Source organism: Colobus angolensis, unplaced genomic scaffold, assembly GCF_000951035.1.
Source record: "Colobus angolensis palliatus isolate OR3802 unplaced genomic scaffold, Cang.pa_1.0 Scaffold5, whole genome shotgun sequence".
Lineage (NCBI taxonomy): Eukaryota > Metazoa > Chordata > Mammalia > Primates > Cercopithecidae > Colobus > Colobus angolensis.
Genome location: NW_012118487.1, coordinates 20,488,195 through 20,496,105, shown reverse-complemented (window position 1 = coordinate 20,496,105; position 7,911 = coordinate 20,488,195). Strand labels below are relative to the sequence as shown.

At 34.8% G+C, this 7,911-nt stretch overlaps 1 pseudogene across 1 annotated transcript; it reads right to left on the bottom strand.

Moving 5' to 3' along the window:
* Positions 1–6,228: 6,228 nt before the first annotated feature.
* LOC105524404 lies at positions 6,229–7,630 on the bottom strand (annotated as a pseudogene). Its single transcript, XR_001003755.1, has one exon. The product of XR_001003755.1 is annotated as an SWI/SNF-related matrix-associated actin-dependent regulator of chromatin subfamily E member 1 pseudogene (transcript).
* Positions 7,631–7,911: the final 281 nt, after the last annotated feature.

The window sequence follows — 7,911 nt, the reverse complement described above, 5'->3', positions numbered from 1 at the left end:
CTTATGTTCAGTAAGTTATTTATGTAAGTATTGGTTTAAGGGAATTTACAACATTTAACTAACAAACTTCCTAGTGTTTCTTGAAAATTTTAACCAGGCTAATTTTTCTAATAAAATGTCATAGAAAATTTATTTATTTTTAACTTCTATAAAGGTTAATGAGTAAAGGACAAATAAAATGCACTTAAATCAATACATTGATGGAGTGTCAAAAAACCTGATAATTCAATACAAGCTGATTCCATGGGTTGCCTGAATCTCCTACCACCTTTTCCTTACTGGCATGGCCTGCCTGTCAAACTGCCAGATATTAACTTTTGATCTAGTGGCCTGGTCTTGACCAATGAGATATGAGAGTCTGAAGAAGATTGTATGGAGAAGACATTCCTCTCTGAAAAATAAAAAAAGAGATGTATGAATACAACTCTCATCAAACTATCTCACCAATCTGCCCCTAAATTGGGACACTGAGTGGGTGCTCTAAGAATGTATCCTCTGAGCCATTTTACAATTATGAACTGGAAGACAAAAAGCCAGTGCACTGTGGGTGTCTAGCCCACCACCCTCATCTGAGAGAACTTCTCTTCTATATGCAGAAATAAGCCCCTAACTGGAGATCCATAAGACATGTTTTGGCCCTGGTTCATAATTGACTATAACCCTGACTCAAGCTGGAACAGTGAGATTCTCTCCCACAGAAATTAGGAAATGGCATTGAAGAATTCCTGCCAGTCTGGGCTGAACACCAAAATGAAACTATAAATGCAGAGTTTGATGCTGAGGATGCCAATTCTATAAAAGTAGGTCATCAGAAAAAGGAACACATGAAATAGATACACAAATCCTTACCCTGCTCTAATTTTGTCCTAGTTTTCATTTACTTCAAATATAATATACTTTATTCAACATTATGTTTATGGCTTATTGTTTGTCTCCTACAGCTGGAAACTTATTTCCATGTTTGTCAGGATTTTTTTTCCTATCCATGAGTACCAAGTGCTAAGAACAGTGCCTTAGCCCTTCTATTAGAAAGAAGGCATTCAATAAATAATTTTCAAACAAATGAATCACTATTAGTTTCAAGTTGGACTCATTTTAAAATAATAGATTTATGCCATGGAATATGTAATTTTGCTATAGGTCTATTGCTCAATTTTTAGGTACTCCAACAAATCCAAAAGTATTTTGGTCTAAGGAGTTTCAATACAGGAAATAATTCTGATTAGAAATGAAATGGAGCAATCTGAAGAATTTAGAATTTATTTAAAATGTACACGTCAAGAAACCAAATAAATTCTAAGTTCAGATATTCAAATTTGCTCATAATTGACAAAACAAATAAAAAATATCAAGTAAAAAACAAAATTGCAGTGTAATTTTGATGTTAGATTGCTCGTTGTTTCCATGAGTGGAGTAACCAGAAAGGAGTGTGTACTTACAACACATCAGAAATCTAACCAATACTTACCAATACTGGCCATATAGCTTAGAGTGTTATGTAACTTAAAAGTGAAATTTGACAGAAAATGCATAGAGACCACATCAATGGGAAAATAAAAAGCCTTGCCTTTTCCCCTAAATGCATCTGTAGTTTGTGATTCAGTCACACTGAGTGTTTTTGCAACCAATCGGCATAACAACCACCTAAAAAATTAAAATATATATATATATTTATATATACACAAATAAAATACCATATTTCTTGACTTAATAAGCATAATTTTAATCTTGATTAAGCATAACCCCTTAATCTGTTTCTTTTAAATTATTTGGGCTGGAATTTTAATCTTTGATCTCTGAATACTGAAAGGAAGACTAGACATCTGAGCACGATAAATTGACTAAGGTCAAGTTTACTAATAAATAACTGTGAGAATTTGCAAAAGTCACTAAGCATCAAAACCAATACCATTAAGTCATATTTCACAGAAATGTATCTACTTTTTGTTGAGTTTGATAAAGAAAACTGTTCTATGTTATATTTCCTCTTAGTCCTTTCAATGTCAGAAGTAACTCTGAGGAAGCAGATGTTCTTGCCAATGCCGATTTAACAGAGCAGACCATAATAGCACAAGTTAAATGCTTTACAGCTTATTTAAAGCTTTCGTAGGGATGACTCCACTTAATCCAAACAACAAACCAGTGAGGAGTAGGAAAGTTATTTTTACTAAACCATTTCGTAGCTTAGAAAACTGAGGTTTACAAGGCTCAAGTAGCTTGTACAAATTTACAAAATATAGTATACTCAAGAAAATATAGTAATTATCAAAAGAATATAACTTTCTCCCAATGCAACAGCTTAAATTAACAGCAAGTTCAACTCCCATTGCTTCCTCTTACTGTTCTGCTCTTTCCTCTATTTTAAAGTCCATAGAGCAGGCAAAACAATTTTCCTAAAATATATATTATGTTGCTTCCTTCTTTAAGACTCTGACAGATCGCCATTACAACTGGGATACAAACTGGGATGCCTACTTCTTTCCTATATGGCCCTCTGTAATGTGCCTGCCAACTTCCCTCCCACTCTGTTGTCTCTTCTTTTTCATTAGCTACGCACTAGGTTCCCTCCTTCCAATATGTGATGCTCCTAACAGTCTCAATGCCTTTCCACTTACTTTTTTTAGGATCCCCTTCCACCAGATGTTTTAGTGACTGTCTTCATTACCATATAAATTTTGTAACTGAACTGTGACTTCAACATAGAATCTTCCATGACCTCTGGTCCAAGCAGGTCTGCCCCATGGCTAAGTGCCATATTACCTTGTTGGGCTTCTTTAAGGATTCTACATACCTAAGATTATTTTATTTACTTTGTATAATATATTCATATTATACCCACATTTACCCCAAATGGAAAATCGGTAATAGATAGCAGAGATTCTCTTTTGTTCTCTGCTCTATTTTTACAATTTACAATGCAGAGTAAGCAGTCTATAAGTATGAGTTACTGATGAAAACAGAAATGAAGCCAACCTTCCTTAATCTTATTCCACCACCTAGATATGAGTCTGTCTCTTTCATTTTATTTTCTCTACTCTCTCACTCCCCGTTCACCACTCTATTCAAAACAATCTGGCTTTTGCCCATACCACAGTGCTGCAACTATTTCCCAAGGTCCAAATAGCATAGTATCTTCCTCCTGACATCTCTCTGGCAGTTTTCACAGTTTACTACACTTTTCTTTACAACTCTATCCTCCTTTGGATTTTTATAATACATGTGAAAAGTTTCCATACCTTAACACATGCCATTTTATCTTCCTAGACAGTTTCATGACACCTGCATACTTTCAAACCTCAATTCTTCTTTAAAATGCCTCTGAAAGCCCCAAATTTCTCTGGGCAATTTTTGTTATTATTTTTCTTATGCTCCAACTGCTCATTATCCATAAAAGAATAGTTTTTCTTATTAATTGTTTTCCTGTCTCATTACTCTCTGGAATCTAAACTTCTTGAAGGCAGGGATATTCTTTATTATTTGCATTAGTGTTTGGTTCTTAACTGAGGAGCTAAATATGCATCTCTTCAATAAATAAAAACATGATGATGCCATATGAAAGAATGGGAATCCTCAAACAGTTTCTTAAAAACATCTACAAACACCCAGTTAAAGATATAGGTTACTCGGGAACCCCATTTAATATGGGATGTCAGCCTGCAGTGTACAGTATGAAGACCAAAATATCTAAAGGATGAGGTACAGCATAATCGGAAAATCTTAATGCAGACAGCTCACCAAGTCAGCCTTGTGTAAGTCTTTCTACTTTGTACAAATAGATGCACTATTACTAAGAAAAATACTCTTAGAATTATCTTCTGATGACATTAGAAATGTTACATGATAATTAAATCAAAAAGACAATACTTAAAAGGGCATCTAACTAGTAAAGATCATCAAAACATAGCAGTAAAATTAGGGGTACAATTTCTTGATTCCTATGTTAATACCAAGAGATCCTTAATTAATTAAAACAGAGATCTCTTCTGGTCAACTTTGGTTTACAAAAGGATACTTCCCATGATGTCATGTGACGTTGTGTGGAAAATATCAAATGGACCACTGGGGTAAGTTTTGAAATTCATGTTCCTTATAGTGGATTAACATAAGATTCAATCATAAGATTCAAAATTACTGAGGGTTTAACAGAAGTTGGTAAAATGGGTTGTTTTATATACAACTAGTAGGAAAGTAATACAATCTTTGGAAAAATATTGGCATTTATTATTACAAATTTTACATTAAATTATCCTTTGTGTCAAAAATTTCATTTGTGGGAGTCTACCAAAAGTAAATAAAGAAGCAACAAAAATAACAAAATATGACACTCAAAAGTATTTATTACAGTATAATTTATTGCTGCAACAAAATGAAATAAACTTATATAGTCAACACAATAAGCAATACTTACGTTTTATGTAAAGTACAAGGACTTTTTCTCACTGTACAATAATAACAAACAATGGAAACATGATTTTATCATATAATTAACCAATGGGATGTTATATACCAATGGGATATTATACAGCAATTAAACGTGTTGCCAAAGATCTTAAAAGAACATGAGGCATTGTATGTGAAGAAATGAAAAAAAAAAAAAACATAAAAAACAACAGCAACAACACAAAATTGTTTTTAGTGTGATTCAAAATTGATCAAAATTAAGATGAAGATAAAACTAATAGAACAAAAAGATAATATTATATAAGCATGATGATAATAATATAATAGTATTCTTATTTTCTATGGTTTAGTATTTTTATAATGCATATTGTGAGTGAAAGGGAAAACTAGCTACATATTTTAATTTACAGGAAGATGATGAGTCATTTAGTTTTATAAAAGGTATTAGAAAAGCAAGCATTCAGCTGATGATTACATTTATTGGCGTAAAAATCTAGCCTGACTCAACCCATCACTAATATCTGGGTGAATCATTAAGTAAAAAACAAACACAGAAAACAGAAACACAGCATTTTCCTACTAGCATGTCTAAAAAATATTCTTGGAAATATTGCAGATAACTGATGTAAAAAAATTGTTAGGAAATTATATGCCATTAAAAGAAAGTAGACAACGATAACGTCAAGGATAGTTTGTAGGAAGAATTAGTAAAGGAAAAACTGAAAGCAGGAGGAAGAAAAGAAGGGGGAACAAAGGAAGAAAAAGAGAAAATGTCACCTCAGACTCACATCTTGATATATTATAGAAAGACTATGCAGTCATGCACTTATCTTGTCTCAGTGTGATTTGTCATTTCTGGTGTATGTGCATTACTCAGAATTTCAGGTCTGAGTCAATAGAGTATATCTTGTAAAACAATAGGTGTTTTTCAATGAAACAAATGAAACTTGCTTTTGAATGAAAAAGAGATTTTTCATGCCTGTAGCATTTAAACACTTCTCCAGTCATGTCTATTTTCTTTTTTACCATCTCTCCTTAAAGAATATTATCATATTTTTTCAAAACCCACGACAGTTTTGACCATGATATGGATATATACCATGAAAATATTAAGAAAATATGTTGACAGAGAACTTGGACTTTCTTTTTCGGGGGTGTAGTTTTATTTAAAACATCCATGCAATTAAAGTCAATTATATTTTAATACAAGCAAATCATTATAAACATAGTTTTTTTTTCAAGTATCTACTACTTTAAAATTTAAGATGTTTCTAAAGCTTCAGACTAATGGTCAACTACACAGAAAACATATTTTCTGTTAGTTCTTAACATTGTGGAAAAGAAAATCACTGGGATTTGAGTTAGAAATCTAAGTTCCAATTCAAAGCTTGTGACTAAAACCAGTTGTGAGCTTTTGAAATATGGTTAGGCTTCTGTGAACAAGAAGCTAATCAAGTATTGTTGAAATTGAATGATTAAACCCAATGTAAAAATGAGTGCCCAATGTAATTGCTAATAGTAGCATTGTCTTAAATTACACAGGTCATTCTAAAAATTAATATAATAAAAATTCATACATAGACCCAACCAACATATGATTATATGTGGCATAAATATAAATCCTAAAAGGCAAATCTTAGTATAATGAGAAGAAATTCTAAAAGCCCCACCCTGATGACTTATGATGATGACAGTCATTTCTCTAGCATTGGTTCAACAGTATTTATTTTCAAAAGTCACATAACTTTTCTGGGTTGTTAATTTAGGTCATGCAAATTTCTTAAATACATTTTAATATAAATGATTATTATATATTGCTTTGTAAAATTTTTTTTTTAAACCAAAAAACATTTTTTCATTTAAAAAAGTATTTAGAACACATAAAACAAGGCAACATTTATTCTTTTTTCTCATCTTCTGGTATGGGATCTGTTGGTGGCTCCTCCACTGTTGCACTGTTGCTCTCCGAGCCAGTGTTACTATCACTGGTTCCTTCCTCTGCCATACTGTCGACCCCCTCCTGCCCACTCTCCTTGTCCTCAGGAGTAGACGTGCCTTCTTCACCGTTCTGTTGGCTCTCTGTCGTTTCTTCAAGGTGTGTCTCCTCTGTCTCCACTGGAATGTTCTCATCGTCCTTCTTCTCCTCGCCTTTGTTGGCTGCTTGTTCTTCCTCAGGAATGATGCTGCTCTGACTGCGCTCAGCTTGCTCTGCGGCCTCCTTCTCCCTTTCCTCCTGCTTTTTTGCGGGCCTGTTCCTCTGCCTGTGCAATCTCAGCTGCAATTTTCTCCATATCCACTTCTACTTTCAGACCGCACAACCTTTTAAGTTCATTGTTAAATGAATCTGTGCTTTCCAGGAATTCCCTCTTCTTCTCCTGGTGTCGTTCCTCTATTTGAAGAAGTTCAGCTTCTAGTTTTCGCTGATGAACCATTAAGGACTGGACCTGCCGTTTGAGGACCTGCATTCTAGCTGTTGTGACAACTGACCGAACGTCTGGCACCACACTCTCACTAAGAATTTCACTGATGAGGCGGTGGTTTCTCTGGAAACGGGCGGTGGCTGTATGCTTCATTGAAAAGCCATCATCATAATCATCTGGATCTTCAGCAGGTTGAATGCTCATGTACGGTTCCCCTTTCTCCATGCGAGACTGTCTCTGTCGACTTTCTTCATCTAAAGCAGCTTCTGCACGACTTTTTGCATTTATGTAAGCAAGGTACGCGGGGGAATTATGATAGGCCTTCATAGATTCATTGTACTCTATCTTTTCTGCTTCGTATTCGTTTAAATATTCTTGTTTTTCTTCATCAGTGAGATCTCGCCACATGACACCAATAATCTTGCCAATCTCCCACAACTTTAGGTCAGGGTTGGAAGCCTTTACTTGGTCCCAGACCTTTCTGCTGTACCTCATGTAGGGCATCAGCGGCTTATCTGGTGGCTTTGGGGGTTTTGGAATCGTAATACCAGAGGATGCCGTGACCCGGCTGTTGGTGCCCGGGTTCCCTCCCAGTCTGTAGTTGTTGTAGGCGAGATGACTGTATGGATTGTATCCCACAAACCCTGGTGTGCTGGGCATTTGTGTTGCAGGAGCTGGGGTGGGAGGTGGGGCATAAGATGGTCTTTTTGACATTTTGGAAGATTATGTTCTCAGTTCCTTAAGAATGAATCTGAGACACCGCGGGCAGAAAAAGCGCCCGCAGCTCCGGCTTCGCTTCCCTTTGTCCCGCGCCGCTTTGTAAAATTTCACATAGGGTTATTGCAATCTTAGAACATGTCATCATGTAACTTGACATTTAGGAGCTCCATGAATAAGTAGTTTGTCTTCCTCTACTAACTGTTCTGATTCTTAATTATTTGAAGGACCAGCAAATGATTGCTTATTAGATGAGGCATAACTATTATTAAAGATCGTTATTAGAACCATAGATATTAAAAATGGAAGGGACTTAAAAGTTAATATAGTTTTTCTCATTTTGCAATGAAAAAATTAGAAATTAGAACCTCAG